Genomic DNA, 16401 nt, shown 5'->3' on the forward strand with positions numbered 1-16401 from the left:
TAATGTATATTTGTGTAAAAATCCATGTTAAATACTTCTCAGTATTGCCTAATTACAGGATACCCTTCTGGAGCTTCTTCAAGTAATGTGATTCTGAAAATCGGGTCAGCAGTTATTCCAGTCAGTTTGTGCTTTCGTGTTGTAGTGTTTGGTCTGCAGAATGAGAAGAGAGACAACCTGTGGTTCACGGTCAGACAGCTCATGTTTATAAATATTGTCTGTTTTTTTATGTAACTGCTAAGTGGTTATTAGAATCACAGGTTACAGTTTTCAGTTCGTGAAAGTGGTAGAATCAGTTAGCTGTTAGTATTCATTTTATGCCATTGGTCTGTTCAAAGCTTTATTGTACATTTTTGTGTGCAAAGCTTTTTGTTGTAAACAGAATTTGCGATAAGATAAGCAACCTTTAAAAAGACAGAATGGGATTTCCATAGTTTATGGCTAAGAAGAAAGAAGGAGTGGTCTGTGTGATGAAGCTTTGATTTGGGGGTTTGAAGAAGTGGACTTGAGTTGTTATGGCTTCTAATATTATATGGTGACATTTCTCAAATTAGCTTAAAGACTAGTGTAGTGAAGGTCTCATGCCTGAGAAGAATGAACAGTTGTGAGCTGAGTGTAAGGTGATCATATTATTGGACAGGTAGCATTTTTTTTTTATATTTTTGCACTGATGTACATTTCTTGGAGAGAGAGAGAAAGAGAGATGGACCGGCATACAAACTTTGAGATAGTTTGAATGGTAGAAGCTTGTTTTTGGAAGCTCTTGCAGTTAAAGCATGATTATATTCCAACTAAATGTAAAAGATACCCTTGTCTGTAGCAATCCTAGTGGACCTGGAAACAGAAAGACTTTTTAGCCTAGAACAAGAATGAGTTCATCTTTTTTGCATACATTATCAAAATGGAAATGCAAGTTAATACAGAGGTATAGTCAGATTATGAGATATTTGAAAGAGTGGGCATTTCTGTTTGATTATTTACGTGAGCAAAGGCTTATATGTACACATATTGCTGTCAGCATTATGGTTTGTAGGGATGTCCATGACATATGAAATGGTGGTGCCAGTGAGGTTTTGTAAAGCAGACTTCTATAGCCATCAAAACAGATTTTCAAGAAAAGGTAAGCGAACCTTGGCAGCTTCAAGGTATGTTATTTATTTAAGACAAAGTAAATTAGGGAAACAAGGCAAGATGAGCTCTTAAGAGTTTGTCAAAATGTTAGTGGTACAACTATTTAAAGAGTATAATCGAAGGAACTCCAACATGCTGGTCTGAGCTAGGATGAATCAATACTCATATTGACTGCACAGAAGTTCAGGCCACTGAGTCTGGAGACAGCCTAACAAGGACTATAGGTACACAGGAGGTTGAAAAAATACCAACTGACTGCATCTCTGGTGGATCCCAAAATGTAGTATGAACTGCAGACACTGAAGAGTTACTGTGTTTACTGTGACTTATAAAATTCAGTTTAAGACCTAGAACCTGAAGAATACTACCACTATAAAAATAGTTTGTGCTGAAGAGTTTTCATTCACCCAAAACCAAAAACAGGACATTTACTCTATAATTTTAACCCTGCTGCATCTTGGAACCAACTACCCCAAGAAATTAGGTCCCCTTGACCATACCAAGCATTTCAAGCTAGCCACTCACAGATACCTAACAAAAAATGTAGTCATCCCCCCTGAAACTACCCTACCTCAGCTTTGAATACCCCTCCCTACACCAGTCCTCACTTTTTTATTCACTGTTCTCCCACTATCTCCTTCCCTTCTATTCTTTTCAGTTATACCCTCCCTCAATTTCCTTTCCTCCCCTGTCTATCATAACAAACTTTAACCACTCTGTCTCACTGGTTTTAACCACTTTACCTCTATGCTATTTTTAGTATACATGCTGTACATAACCTAACAGGAATTATGAAGGCATTATTCCTTCTATATGACACTGTACCCCAATGTAATTTTCAGATGATTGTAAATGATAATTTGTTAACTGTTTGTTGTTAATTTTTTAAACTCACTGAGGAGCTTTTCTCCCTGGGTCTCCACTGAAACTGAGCCAGAAGCTTAGTTGGACTTGCCTGGTTAACAAATGTAAAATAAATAAATAAAATGTATACTTCTTTCATAATACCTATGGTTCCAGAGATATGGACATTTGTTTGAAATGTGAGGACATAATCTGATTCTGTCAAAAGGCTTTGGCTCTGCCCATTAGAAGTTAAAGTGCAAACATCCTGATCTCCATTGGTGTGAACTTGGGGCACTTACAGAAAAGCCAGTAAATATTTTTTCTTTTAAAGTAGCAACATATTTACCTTTTTCAAGCCCCCACACACACACACACGCAGGACAGAACTGCAGAAAGAGAGACAGGTGGCAACCCTATCAACTAGGTGCACTGATACTGTTCATAAAAAAGGTCTTTCATGCTTTTTTGAGACATCCTTCCAGAAGGGGATGCATATTTGGTAAACAAAGATCCATGGTAAGAGATTCCCACTGACTTTGAATCAGTTCCTACAGTGAAAGAGTGCGTGAGCATTTTCTAGTCCACAAAAGAAATGTGACCAGAGATGACAACCATAACCATAACGTACAGCTGAATTTGCTTTAACATACATACGTTTACTATGTGCCCTTGATTAAAAACTCCTTCAGAAGTACTTAGCTGTGTTTAAATGCACGTCTGACTGTGTCTGTCCGCATAAATATATGTGCTTGTGTATATTATATACAAAAACATACGAGTGTGTAACACAGAAATAGATTATATGCCTGTGTGAGTATGTCATGTCCTTTAAATAAAAGCAAATCAAAATGGAAATTTTGTTTAACTATATGTGTGTCTACACATAAACATAGACAGATATACACACACATGTGTGTGTGTATATAAAAATGTATGTAGCTTGTATAATAATATATGCAGGATGCAGTACAATGTGAATATGAATACATCTAGACAGAAATATGCAATAGATATTTTTGTTAGTAGTCGCACATGGACTGATATATAGACAGTGTGTATACATACATAACATGCATGTACACAGATGCACACAGATATATATGCACAGACAGGGTTTGTGCATGCATGTGTTTCCCAATCAACCTCCTTTCTACATGTCAAACCTTTTTCTCCATAATAGTTGTTAGGCTCAAATGCTATGGTTGTTTCAATCCAAAATTGGTGGTTTTTGTATGTTTTTATACTATTTTAGGACAACAAAAGTGATGCAAATATAATTATCCCCCCACCCTTTTCTTTTATGAAGACATAAAACTTTCACTTGCTGATTCCTAGTCATTTAGAGAATAATAGCATTGTACAGCTCTGAGTTGTGCAATATGAGTGTACACAATTCATTATTTATAAAAAAAGTAACATAGTAGAGTTAAGCCTTATTAATGTATACATTATTTTTTAATTATTCACTGTCACACATTGGCTGTGTGTTGCACATGCAGCCTTTGTCAATGTCTTTCTGTCAGTGTTTTTTCTTTGTATTGCTAAGTTTGTATTACTTGTTATTATATATGCCAGTGTAGCCCAAGTCATGGCTGAAAAAAGTCCTGGGACCAGTTCACTTTCCTGGTTACCAAAGTATAAATAAATACTAAATAGAAAAAAAAGAGGGCTGAGCATGACAGAAATAATTAAAGAACTAAAAAAGTACATTTTAATTCTGCATCATTCATGAGAGAGAAAAACCTTCCCAATAAAGACAATGGAAGTAGCAGATGGTCTTACTTTGTAGTCCTTTTGAGTACTACTTGTCACCTGTACATGATACAGGAAGGATCATTTACTACAGATTTTACAACTCAGCATGACAGTGTGGGGGGAAGGTATATCATATTTTTTAGAACTACAAAAGAATCCCTTTATAAATGCCTGCAATTTACCTTCTTTCTTTTGCTGGAAGTAGCTAACAGCATAGAACAAGCTCTGACATACATATAAATGAGGCTCAGTCAGGGAAACCTAAAAAAAGCTTGGTTACAGAAGGTGTGTTAGATCACAGTGCTTCACAATCCCGCCATTCTATTTTAATGGCATGAGAAAACACCACTTCCTTATGTCTAACATGATTCATATAAAGAGGACTTGAAGTGTATTCTGGGAAAAAGGAATGAATGCAAGAAAACAAGATCATGTTACCAAAGCAGGACCCATTAGGTGCCATTTTGTGAGAAACATTAAAATTGTAAACAAAGTACTTGGAAATAATTTGAGGAATTAAATAGCCAAGAAAACAAAGATACAATGATAAAAACATGTTTTTGAGTTACCAGGTGGAGTTTATAGAGAAAAAAAAACAGAGAACACAGAATAAAAGCAGAGGATAGTGTAAGTGACTTCACTGTAGAACAAAGCACTTACATTTATAAGTGGGTGAGTGGATACCAAACTGCTATTACTGAAATGTTGGAAGACCTTATAATAATGGAGCAAACATTCTACTTAGTAGTTGTGTGAGTATGTCAGAACCTGGTTGACAGATGGACAGTATAGCACATCTATGAAAATGTATAGAAAAGGTGATCTCTGTCCATCCAGATATAACTGTACAATAAAGGTTTACCTAGCATTGCACAAGGGCATAAAGGAACCCAAGGGGCAATCTAATTCACCATGGCAGATTATCCATCCAGTGGGAGAACCACTGGTTCCACTACACACCAATGTCTGGGTCTTGATGTTAGATGTTTCTAGTGAACTAGGTGGGCCATGTATGGATCAAATCTTTACAGTTACAGGGTAGGGAAGAAGAGCCAAAAACGAGTGTTAGTAGAGGTAATACTATTGTTGTGATGGGCTGTCTCGAGTCAACAGCTGTTTCAGATTGTCACAAAGGTCTGCACCACATTCTGCTCAAGAGGGGAATAAACACTGCTAATAAGGATACCACATCATGCATAACTGTTAAGACTGAAGTTGTTAAAAAGGAGAAATATTTATCCACACAGTCTATTCCATTTAGGTACATGGGAGAGAGACTTTCAGGTACCACTATCTAGAGCTCACTTGGTCTGAAAAGGTTCCAGGGAAACAAACAGGTGATAGTGTTTGATGACTTTCCTGCAGCTGGGTTAACAGGAGATGACTTTGATAATACAGTACCTTGGATATCTACAATTAGATGTAGTCAGGGATGGAGACAAATACAAGTGAAAGCCAGAAGAGGGAAGACCCAGCCACTGCTTTCACCTTCAACATAGACTTGTGAAGTTGCGACTTCAGGGAAGACCTAAGTAGATGCACAAGTCTGGATTTCAGCCACAGCCATCAGAAAATACTGGACTTCCTATAGAAAGGAGGATCTACTACTGTAAGTAATAAATGTAAATGATGTTAACTGTACTACAGAGTTGTCAGGTTGGTGGCATAAACACAAAAACTACCATGTTAATGTGATGAAACCTTACCATTTCAGAAAGTACTGAGTATCTGAAGCAGGTTACAGCAGAAATTAGAGGGTTATCTTGTGGCAGTACCTCTAAGCAAGGCACACTTTTACATCTCAGTGCTTTCAAAGCAGCTATTCCCTACCCATTTAGGATGTTGCACAGTACTATAGGATCATGGGAACAAATTTATTTCTAAGCCAGGGTATACCCAACTGGTGGGGCACCATGTCGATACAGGGATTCAACATCGAATCAAACAGCCTCAGGAGAGTATTCCTGAATCAACCAATCCATGAACAAACACAGGTAATGCCGACACTTAAAAAAAAAAAAAAAAAAAAAAAAAATGGAAGCATTAAATTCTCTGTCAACTAAAGGAAACTTAATAGTCACATAAAGTCAGATGCTTACCCCATGCCTAGAACAGAGAAAGCCCTAGAGCAGTGGGGTGGGACTACGTATCTGAACCCTACTGACCCAGCTATGTGGGTCTATGTTTGGCTATCAAAAGAAAATATCATCGAACAGCTAATTATTGTATGTAAAACATCAAAATAGGAAATTACTGAATACGTCTTACTTCGAAAATAAATTCACTGAATGGCCATAGTTGGATAACAACCAGGAAGTACCGCAATGCACAAGGTAAGTGAAGGAGCCCTTTTAAATTTGCCCTATTCCTCACTATAGTGGGATCTTGAAGTTGGTATATATAGTTGGGGGTGTGGGGGGCACAGCCTCCCATCTTGGTTGGTTACGTTTCCGATGTTGGCCAACTATGGCCATTAGATGAATTTATTTTTGATGTAAGATGTGTTCAGTAATGTACTGTTTCAATCTATTCCATACGATATTTAGCCATTCAATGATATTTTCTTTCAATAGCTAAAGGTAGAACACCACTTATGTACCCTTTACATCTGCAGCAATGGAGAGGTCAGCTTTTTTAAACCTTTTTTGTTGTATAATTTTAGCAAAATGGCTTTTGAAATGAAAAGTGCACAATTTTCTAGAGACTGGTAGATTGCATCATGGCTGGAGGTAGGATCTATGCTGATGCTTATACAGACAGTACTGGAGTCTACAGTCAGTTTTGTACAATATGTTAGGGAGATGCTAGCAGCCTAATGAGGCTACAGGACAAATTCCAATACTACCAGTCTGCCCTAGACTCCTCCCAACACAGCCCCAAATGATTCTGGTCCTCCATAAACTCCATCCTCCACCCAGGTAAAGTCAGTACCCCTCCTCCTAACATCCCTCACTCCTCAGAAAATATTGCTACCTCATTCACACTTCACACAAACCATACTATCACTAGTTAAACAACACAACCCCCCTCCCCTCCAACCCACACCTTCAACTAGTAATCTCTCCACTGCCTTCTCTTTTTCTCCTGTACCTACCTCCAACATAAAAAAAACTCTTAACTAAACTTAAGCCCACCAAATTAGCAGCAGACAACCTCCCAAGTGAATACCTACAAATCGCAGCTGATGCTCTGGCCTACCCAGTATCCATCTTGATTAACCGATCTCTGTCAGAAAGTTACGTTCCCACACTGTGGAAAGTATCATATATAATTCCCCTCCACAAAGATGGACCCTCCACAGAACTAAGCAATTACTGCCCCATAGCTATTCTCTCTCCACTCTCCAAAATACTAGAGAGATGCATACACTCTCGGGTCTCAGACTACCTCCTTTCCAGTACTCAGCATGGTTTCTGACCAAACCATAGCACCACCACTGCCTTACTCTCCTTTACTAACACTATCCTTCAGCATAAAAACAATGGCTATCTCTCCTCTGCTACTTTCCTAGACCTATCTAAAGCATTTGACAAGGTCCCACACAAACAACGTATCTCTGCCCTCAATAACCTATCCTTCTCACAATCAGTCACCAACTTGTTTCAGAGTTACCTGTCTGACCGCCAACAGTCCGTTGTATGGCAGAATGACATATCTCCCCAACTACCTGTCTCCATAGGGGTTCCCCAAGGATCCATCCTTGGATCCCTACTCTTCTCTGTTTTCACCAGTAATCTAGCCTGTGCCACCAAACATGGCACACTCATACAATACGCAGATGATGCAACCATCATCTGCTCAGCCCAGTCCCTACCCAAACTGCAAAAAGGCACACAGGAAGCCTTTTCCTCTGTTGAAACTTGGTTATCCGATGCCCAATTAATACTCAACCCAAACAAAACTAAACTACTCATCTTCCAACCCACCAAACATACTCAAAACAACTCTCACTTTAACATCACAGCAAAAGACAACACCACTATATACCAACTGAACACACCAAATTGCTAGGAGTGGAAATAGACAATAAACTAAAATTTGACATTCACATATCCATGACCATAAAAAAGTCCACAAAAAACTAGGAGCATTATACAGAAATAAGCAACTTCTCACCAAAGCAGCAAAGATTTCAATAGCAAATTCCCACCTTATCTCCACCCTACTTTATGCCTCTCCAATATATACCAACCTAAGGCAATGCGATCTAAACAAGCTAGAGACCTGCTACGACAAAATCGCCAAATTCGCCACAGGGGCATCCTACCGTAGTCACCACTGTCTCTCACTTGCTGAACTGGGCTGGCTTGAACTCCCTCACCTCCTTCAATGGTATCAACTCTCACTTGCCCACAAACTAGTAAACCATCCACTAAATGTCCCATCCCTCTAGAATCTACTCCAACCCTATCGCACCACCAGACCACTAAGATCCCGCAACAAAAATCACTTGCAGATCACTAAAGCCAATAACTCTGCTGGTGAAGCACTATTCTGTTGCACCATAGCCAAATTATGGAACTCCCCCCCCACCCACAATTACCTCCATACCATCATGCACCCACTTCAAAACTTTACTAAATGCGCACCTAAAAACATGCTGGCTATGCCCTTGCAACTCCCACTCTAATATCACCCCATCCAACCACTACCTTTCTTTCCACTCCACTAACTACCTTGATTATAGCAAGCTCAGATGCTCATAAGCCTAGTACTTATTATGCAGCGGGAACTTCTTATTGTAGCATTTGTTAATGTCTGTTATGTACTTCACAGATAAAGATTCTAGTTGTCTACTGATGTACTATGTTCTTCATCTGTAAATATGTTGTAAGTAATTGCTGTGTAAATTGTTAATCACTATGTAATCCAATGTAACTACTGTCTGTTTATTTTAACTGTGTTCTCCCCGGGCCTCCGCTGAAAATGGACCTACGTCCAGTCGGACACTCCCAGTCAACAAATATAAATAAAAATAAAAATAAATAAAATAATGAATAGTAGTAACTATAAAGACAAATATTTGCCAAGTGAGAATGACAGAAGTGTCTTCTCATTGTCATTTGGTGGCTAGTGGCAGAATTGAGAATCTGCCAAAGGGAAGGTTTTTTTTAGGTTGGGGAATCCCTTGGTGCAGCAGGGTATGATATGAAGGTTGTTCCTTACTGTAGTTTAGCATGCACTGCTTTTACAGACCATACCCAAAAGAATAGCCAAGATAAGGTTATGTGGATACTGACTTAAAAGCAGGCATTTCAAAAACTCAAGAAAGCCCTTCTGACTACTACCAGTTTTGACTACAGTTAAGAGTTTATTGTGCATGTAGACACTTCAAACATTGGTTTGAGGGCTGTACTTACCCATGTCTATTCAAAGGGAGAAAAGCACCCAGTAGTGCATCACAGCTACAAACTCATCTAAGAAAAGAATCATAAACATCTGTGGGAAGGAATGTTTGGGCTTTCCAAAATCTTCTATAATATATATGTACAAGTGTTTGTCTGTTAGAAAATTCCCTGAGGCTGCAGAGCACAGTTCCTTAAAGAGATAGGACACAAAATCAGTGGGTAAAAGAGTACGCTTCTAAGATAGATTTTCAGATTACAGTCCTACAGTATGACAATCTATCAATGGAATGGTACCAGTAATGTAAATGCAAATAGTCTGTTAAGACAGGGAATGGGTAGTTTAACCTAAAGGAACATACTTTTAATGCAAGCCATGTTTCTTGGCGTGTCACAAGAAAGCTAACTTGAAGCTTAGAAAGGGGATAAAAATGCTAAAAATTACAGAACAAGTAAATGTTTGCAGGAAAAGTTCAGTAAATATGTAAAAAATTAAAAGGTGTACAAAACCTGCAACTGTTTTGTTAGTAGAGATGCAGCAATGATATGAAATATAGCAAGCGCTACAAAACAAGTATATTTGTAGACATACAGCAGAGCTTTGAAAAGAGAAACATCATACCATACTCACACACATGTACATACACCACTGTCTCTCTCAGATTCTTAAGACTGTGACTTCCTGTCAAATGCTATGTTACTATTGGTTTAGGTGTAGAATTTTCTGGTTATCTAAGCAACTTTGCTGTGTTAAGTATTCTTTCTTTTGTTATTTATGTTACTACTGAGGATGTTACAGTGCTGATAGTTTATACTGTTTCACTGTATTTTGAAGGTTAAGGAATTTTTTTTTGTAATGTACTGTTGCTGTATTTCAGCCACGGTGGTGCAGCAGTTAGGGTTGTCGCCTCACAGCAAGAAGTTCTCCCATTCAATTCTTGGCTGGAGCACCTACTGTGTGGAGTCTGCATGTCCTCCCCGCGGCACAGTGACGTTAAAGACATGCAGGTTGGTGCGAGCGTGAATGGGGGTGTCTTCTTTGAAGGTTGGGCATCAGGCTGGCAACTCGGCACTGTAAAAATCCACTGCCAATCATGAGCGGACCAGAGTTCTGCTGTGGTGACCCCTAACCGGGACATTTTTTTGTTGTTGCTGTATTTCATTAAAAAAAATTTGCTTTGGAAAAGTTATTTGGATTTAAAATTTTGACCCAGCAAGAAATGAAGACTCAATGATTTGTTTGTTTTATGAGGAAAGGGGGGTTGTCTAAAATGACTATACTAACTAAATACTTCAGACACATTCCAAAAGCTGGAGTTTCTTCACATAAGGTGACCTTTTCCTTTGAAAAATCAGCTCAGCAGTTATTACAGCCAGTCTATGGTTTCTTCCTGGAGTGTTTGATGTGGAAATGAGAGGACAGGCAGCCTGCTGACTCAGATCAGTGAACTCATATCTATGAAGCTTGTCTGCATGACTTTTTGTAACTGTCACAACATTGCAAGTGTCCGTTTTCTTTTGTTTGTGGTGGTGGCAGAATCAACAGTCTGTTAGTGTTTTACAAATGTCATTTGTCCATCCACGTGAGTTGGTGGTAGTTCAGGTAGATGTAAAAGATTCCACTGCACCTGCCCAAAAACGGTAGGGGAAATTCCCTGATCCCCTGCCAAATTTACCCTAGTAGTATAAATACCACCTAAGGCCTCCCCTGAAAGAAGGCCACAGGCCTAGTGGGTCTACCCCGTCAACAAAAAATATATTCTTATATGTAAATGTATAGTTTTATATCTAATTTGCAAAGTACACTGCCTAATCTCTTTAAGAAAAGAGTGGCATTTAATTTCAAAAGCTTGGGGCTGGTTGTCTATTTTTTATCTGGCTAATTACATAAACCTGCTGAACTGTGACTGTTATCATTCACCTTTGGATGACAGAGACTGCATAGATGTATTTTGCCCTTGTCCATAGCTTTAGCGACCTTCTCAAAAAAGTCTACCTGGTTAAGTAGGCATGACCTTTGTTTGACAGGACTGAAAATTTAGGCACAAACTCTGGCTGGAGGCTATGGTTAGTGATTTTGGCAGGCCTGACAAGTTATGTTTCAGGGTATTCAAAGGCATCCTGGACTATTATCAGGGCCTATCGAAGTAGTGTTTTTGGCCTTAGAGAATGCAGCAAGGACCTGCTCACTAGTGATAGCTGGTGAAGAAATGGTGGAGGATATATCCTGGGGGGAGACGGGGGGGGGGGGTAAAATTATAACTAACTTTATCAGCCAGCAAATTTGCTATATCCTCTTGCTCCATATAGGTGGTTCCAGTCACCATTAGTTCAACATATTGTTGGGTGTTGCCTTTAAGGATGCGGACACAACTGAATAAAGCCGTAAAACTGTTTTTAGTTTTAGAGGCTATTTTTATCTCAAATTTAGCTTTGGTAGATTTGATTAGTCCACTGACTTGCTTGTTCAGATTGATGAGGGAGTTTTTACCTTGCTGGGCAATGTTCTTCCTGTTTTGGACATGATTTTCTCTTGTTTTGTCATACAACCTGTACTAGGATTCTACCAAGGTGGTTTATTTTTGGAGGTTGTTCTATGTTTACTTTGGGTAGCTACAGCTGTCTCAATGTAGCATTTTATATGATCATATAGGATTGGTGTGAACAATTCTGCATAGGCAGTTGTGTTTTCAATGTTTGGGGGGCTTGGAATTTTTGTAGACTCTCACTTAGTATGAGGTAGTTATCCTTGGGATAGTTTGTAAATGTTCCAAGATTAGCTGGGGGCCTAGGCTTAATATTTATTTTAAATGAGATAGCTTTATGGTCCAACATGAGCAAGGAGGATTTTACACAAGGGGGAGTGCATCATTACCCATGTTTGTGAGGACCACGTCAAGGATATTTGACCATATGGTGGGTGTGCAGACTAGCTGTTAAAGGGTGCTTGTGTTAAAGTCCAGGAATCTCTAGGCCTGCATGTTTGAGGTTGTGTATGATTCCCAGTTAAAGTTAGGGTAGTTAAAGTCAGACATGAATATTGTGTAGGGTTTAATGGGGAGGGTCTCTATTACATTGTAGCATGTGGTGTGGGATTTCTGGGTCATGGAGAGGAACATACAGCTTGCAAGGATGTGGTGTGGGAGTCTTCTTATGGTAAGCTGGACATGGAGAAGCCTAAGTCTATCATATTGTTAATCAGTCTTTAGTTGTGTTTGTGTTTGATGTAAATTGAGACTCCTCCTCCTCCTTTAGATGCCTCCTCTGCAGTAGCTGGTCTAAATGTGTGGAAGGCATTACAGCTTTGTACCACCTGAATGCCCTCTGCAGTTTTAACCCAAGCCTTGGTAACTACACAGATATCTATATTCTCCAGGATGAGTAGAACTTGCATAGAGTGGAGGTTCTTGTTTAGACTTCTGGCATTGAGCAGTTACCCTTTTAGATTCTTCTGAGTTGTTTTAGCTTTGTTGTAGATTTATCAGGTTGGCACTGCCTATAAAAAGGCACAATGGAGTTGGACAAGGTTTTAGCCAATATTTGAAAGATGGAGGATGCACACCATCCCTGGGAAAGCAGTATGGTCCGTCTATCATATCCTCCCAGGCAGGCAAACATTCTAATCCCTTGGAGTGACACCAAAACTAAGCCAGTTATTAAAGCCAATTATCTTCTGTTGAGATTGTGGCATCATCCTTGGAGAATGTAGCTTAATGTTAAGCTCATACTGACCTGGGACACTTAGTCCAAGAGTTCTATCATGTGTTTCTTCATACAGTCCAGGGAGGCACATCACAGATCATTTACACTCACATGGACTACGATGGAGTCATACTGGTACCCTTGGTGTAGTGACTTGAGCGTATGCATTATCCGGCAGATCCTGGCCTCTGACAGGCAGACAAATGTGAAACTCTCCTTGCTCAGCCTGGTACAGTAGAGTCTCCTATGACTAAAACATTGTGTTGTCTGGCAGTTTGCCTTATGAGCTTAAAGGATGAGATACCTTATGATGATGCTGTATGCATCTTAGGGTCATAGGTGTATACTAGGCTCACAACCACTAGGGGGTCTATAAGCTCAGCCAATATTCCCAATTGTATCTCACAAGTTTATGTACCTTAGAAGTTATTTTAAGGTATATATAGAAGCTAGGGCAAGATTTAAAGGCTGCCTCTGTTCATTAGAGACATGGGTACTTGACCTGGAGTGCATTTCCAGTTTCCCATCCATTGGTTCAGGTTTCTCTTGAATGGGGTTAGGGAAGAGCTGTGCTTCACATGGATGGGAAACGTAGAGGTTAGAATCAAATTCGATACTTTGTATCTGTGAAGTAAAGACCTTAACCATTATGCCCCCCCCCCCCCCTTGGTGCATGCTGTGCTTGCAGAGTGCTCTAGCAGTAGCTGAGGATACTTATTTTGTGTATTACTTCTGGGGTACTTCTGAATATTGGAATATTAAATTTAAGAGCTTCAGCATATGTAGGTCTGTGAGTCTGGATCATACTGTGTGTAGTGTGTGTGTGTGTGTGTGTGTGTGTGTGTGTGTGTGTGTCACTGACAACCTGTTTGGTGTTTTTTTGTGGTGGCAAGTGAGAACTTCACCACCAGTGACATCGTGTAACTACATCACTAACATACCTTCTCAGGTTTGCTTTAGAATTGGGAGGTTGTCAGTAAGCATGAAACAATTGCTACATTGCCTCAGGATTCCCAAATCCACCAAGATGGCTGCAGAGATATTAGGAATGTGCAAATCCATGGTTATAGATTCTTAATTCATGCTTTTTTACAAACTGATGTTACAAGACAGGTTAACAGGCAGCTACTAGGTTGTTCTTAATGCAAAAGCCAGTTACTCATTGCACAACTAGGTAATGGGGAAGATTTCTGAGGTAGTCTATTATAAGAAAACATTTTTATTCAAAGTACTTGCGACTATACAGGGCATTTTGAGGTGCCACTGCAAGATGGGCATTGATGCACAAACTCAAAGCCATTATAGCAGCACAGAAAACTGCTAAAATAAAGAAAATGGCCCACTGGATAATCACAAAAATTGTACTATTGTCCCTTATTGTCTACCTGGAAAGGATACTTTTGAAAATGGGAAGACTGATGGTTTTATTTATGTTACTTGGTGTTGCTTTTCTTGTGGCTAATGATTTCAGATATTGTAACACTGTAAAAACACTTGTAAATAAGGAACATTACTAATGAGTACTCCAAGGAGAATCAGACTCAGCAAGGAAATGCTATGTTTGTGTAATGTTCTGTAATACCAAATTTCAGGAGAATGCTGGTATTCAGCAGATGTGCACATCTTCATTCTAACAGTATTACACATCACATAACTGATATGATCCATAGACTGAGTGAGTGCAGCACATTTTATTTATTTATTGACATTTGTTAACCAGGTTAGTCCAGCTGGGTTTGTGGCCCATTATCAGTGGAGAACCGAGGAGAAAAGCTCCAATTTAACAACACAATATACAGAAAAAATCTGCTTAATTAATAAAAGTAAGTGGAACAGTAAGACAGGTGGTGAACTAGGTAATACAAAGTATATATAATACAGAGTATATGTAATTACAATTCAGTGGCAAACAGTTTATTTACATATTTACAAGTAGGAGATTGGTCATTAGGAGAGAGGTATAGAGAGTAGAATAGCTTGTTTGTGTTTGAAGCATTGAGATTGTATGTGGGGTAGATAAGGGAGGGGTGTTGAATGTTTAGGTTGGGGCTTGGCAGGGACAGATGTTAGCATTAAGTAGATGAATTTTAAGTTTTTCTTTAAAGTGGGATGGGTGGATGGTGGCACGTAAGTTTTTGGGAAGGTTATTCCAAGCTTTCCTACTTGAATATTTATTTTTTTGGGTTAGTAAGTATGGAGCAGTAATTGATTACAGGAGCGGAGAGTACAACTTGGAGAATAGCAAGAGATGAGAGAATTGAGAGCAGGACAGGAGGAAGGTTTGTAAAGAATGGTGTGTAGCATTTGAAGTTGGGATAGAAGCAGTACATGTTGGAACTCAAGCCATTGGAGAGAATTTAAAGATAGGCAGTGATGTGCATTATATGGGGCATTAGTGGCAAATCTAGCTATCTTATGATATGTTTGTTGGAGATTATTTAAGGTTGTAGTTTAAAGGTTAGTGAATACAGGGGCTGCATAAGTGAGGGAGGGTAGGAGAAAGGCTTGGGCAAGGGAGAGTCTTGTGCTTGTTGTTAAGAATCTTTTGTTACGGTAAAGTAAGCCCAGTTTCTGGTGTGTCTTTTTTATGCTTTGAAGTATATGCATATTGAATTTAAGCTCATCATCAATGATTACACCTAAGAGTTTGGTGTGGGTTTCTGGTTTGATAGTAGTGTTATTCGAGGAAGTGATTGTAAAGGTTGATTTGTGGAGAGAGAGTGAGCGGGGAAGAAAGAGTAAGAGTTTTGTCTTTTTAGGGTTAAGGATGAGAAGGTTACTGGTTAGCCATATTTCGGTAGATAGGAAGACCTGTTGTGTGCAAGTGTGAAGTTCAGAGATGTTGTCAGAGATGGAGATGAGAGCGGAATTGGCATATTGGATGAGGGATGATTGCTGGCAGGCTGTGTGGAGGTTGTTAGTAAATACACTGAAGAGGAGGGGACCCAGGATGGAGCCTTGGGGTACACCTGTTGGAACAGATATGAATGGAGAAGAGGAAGAAAGCCATTTCACAGACTATTGTCTACAGGATAAGTAGCTGGAGAACCAGGCAAGGCAGGAGGAGGATAGATTGAGCATAGCTAGTTTTGATAGCAGAAGGGGATGGGAGACTGTATCAAAGGCCTTGGACAGGTCGAGGAAAAGACAGGAGTTGAGTTTATTGTTCTCTAGGGCCTCTGCAATGGTATGGGTGAAGGACAGGAGGGCAGTAGTAGTGCTATGGTTAGGATGAAAACCATGCTGAGTAGGAGTGAGAAGATGGTATGTGAGGAGGTGGTTTAGGAGTTGTGAGTGTATGCAATTTTTGAGAATCTTGGAGAGGGGTGGTAGTATAGCTATGGGGCGATAGTTAGATGGGTCAGTAGAGTTTCCACCTTTATATAGCAGGATGGTGAAAAAGGATTTCCAGGGGGTTGGGACAGTGGATTCCTGTATTGATCGATTGATTAGTATGGACACTGGGTAAGCTATGGAGTCTGCAGCTAGTTTGAGGAATGTAGGAGGTAGACTATCTGCAGATAGGGAACAGGATTTGAGCTTGTAAAGGAGAGAACGAATGTAGGAGGTAGAAACAGGTTGTATGGAGAAAGGAGGGATGTTAGATAGGTTGGGAGGGATG

This window comes from Protopterus annectens, chromosome 17.part0, assembly GCF_019279795.1.
Source record: "Protopterus annectens isolate FY-2018-M chromosome 17.part0, PAN1.0, whole genome shotgun sequence".
Taxonomy (NCBI): domain Eukaryota; kingdom Metazoa; phylum Chordata; order Ceratodontiformes; family Protopteridae; genus Protopterus; species Protopterus annectens.